This window comes from Otolemur garnettii, unplaced genomic scaffold (genome assembly GCF_000181295.1).
Source record: "Otolemur garnettii isolate 467f Iridium unplaced genomic scaffold, OtoGar3 scaffold00179, whole genome shotgun sequence".
In the NCBI taxonomy this organism is placed as follows: Eukaryota; Metazoa; Chordata; class Mammalia; order Primates; family Galagidae; genus Otolemur; species Otolemur garnettii.
In genome coordinates, this window is record NW_003852574.1 from 56596 (window position 1) to 58392 (window position 1797).

The following is a 1797-nucleotide window of genomic DNA, read 5'->3' on the forward strand; positions in this document are numbered from 1 at the left end:
TGGCAGGCGCCTGTGTCCCAGCTACTTGGGAGGCAGAGGCAAGAGACTCACTTGAGCCCAGGAGTTGGAGGTTACTGTGAGCTGTGATGCCACGGTACTCTACCTAGGGGTACAGCTTGAGACTCTGTCTCAAAAAAAAAAAAGAAATATAGATTTTCTCCTTCAAGGGAATGAAGAGTAAAAGGCATATAGCTTGTATTTAATCTAAAATGTTCCTGTCTGAGCATATCTTATAAATAAATGCAAACCATGACAAAACTTTTATAACTACTAATTTAATAGATCTTCCCAATTATGTCTCTTCTCCAAGTTATGTTCCTCGAGGCCTGGGAAACCCTGGCTAAGTAGTGCCTTGTGTAACCCACTGAATTGGGCCAGAAGGAGGGCTGGATGTGCTAGGGCTCAGAGCACCCTCTTCCTGCCTCCTTCTTTGTCTCCAGCCACACCATCTGTTTTCATAGTGCTTGGAAAAATTAATTTCTGTCATCTGGGGTATTTTTGGCTACCTTTATCTAAGAAGGGAATAATTGAACTCAAGTGTGGACAGTATATTTTTTTGAGCTAAAAATTAAATATCACTTAGTTGCTTTGTGTTTACTTATTAACTAGTGGGTTTTGTTTTCTACCTATTTGTAAAAGATGGATTAAAACAGGTTTTCTTATGGTGGTACTGTCTCTCAATTAACAGTACTGATTTTATAAAAAGATAAAAAGCCTGATAAAATCATGATCCTCCATTTTCTTATATCATTTAACTCTCTGACATGATAGGGAGATGGGCCAGGTAAGAAGAGTTTGAAGCAAAATTCTTTATAGATTTGTGGAAATTGGCATAGCCTTACTGAGCAGAGGCTTCAGACCCAGATGTCTGGTTCACATCACAGGTCTGTCCCTCACTGGCAAGGAAGGCTTGGGCAGGTAACCAAGCCTCTCTGTGCCCCGTTTCCTCATGATGTAAGTGGGCCAAATTATAGTACCTTCTCATAGGGTTGATCCAAGGATCAGGGGAGTTAATACATATAAAGAGCTTATAACAGAGCCTGACCCCTTGTAAACTCAAAATCCATGTTATTGTTAAGTAGTTCCAGGATGTAATACAGTCTGATTTTGAACCTTGCTTTCTGCACAGATAATTATTGTATACTTGCCACAGTCATTTTATGCTCGAAGATCTCAGTGGAGAACCATTGATTCAGACTCACTATGTACCTGAATATTTTTCTTGAGGCAAACGTATTTTTTCTTCCTTTCCTTTCCCTTTTCTTTCCTTTCCTTTCCCTTTCTTTTTCCTGTTTTTCCCTTTCATTTCTTTCCCTTTCCCTTCCCTTTCCTTTTCCCCTTTCCTTTTCCTTTCTCCTTCCCTTTGTGTGTCTGTTGCCCCAGGCTAGAGTGCCATTGTGTCAGCCTAGCTCGCGGCAACCTCAGACTCCTGGGTTCCAGTGATCCATATGTCTCAGCCTATCAAGTACCACCAGGCTGACTAATTTATCTATTTTTTTGTAGGGATGAGGTCTTGTTCTTGCTCAGGCTGGCAAACCTATCTTTTCACGGTTTCTTGACTATAATGCTAAATGTCCTCTCCTTTGTAAACACTTGTGGTTTGATCACGACCTTGGCAATTGGTTATGTGTGTCTTTGTTATATTTTTATTGTTGTATAAGACTATTGTTTTCTTTTCTTTCTTTCTTTTTTTTTTTTTTTTAGTAGACTTATTTTTTGAGACAGAGCCTCCAGCTGTCCCCCTGGGTAGAGTGCTGTGGCATAGCTCACAGCAACCTCCAACTCCTGGGCTCAAGC

The 1797-nt window shown here is 40.5% G+C and overlaps 1 protein-coding gene across 2 annotated transcripts in view; it reads left to right on the forward strand.

Moving 5' to 3' along the window:
• The window catches only part of DHX30 (DExH-box helicase 30), a 62230-nt gene that overhangs the window by 8922 nt on the left and 51511 nt on the right, over positions 1-1797 (forward strand). The gene's annotated exons all lie outside the window — the stretch shown is intronic.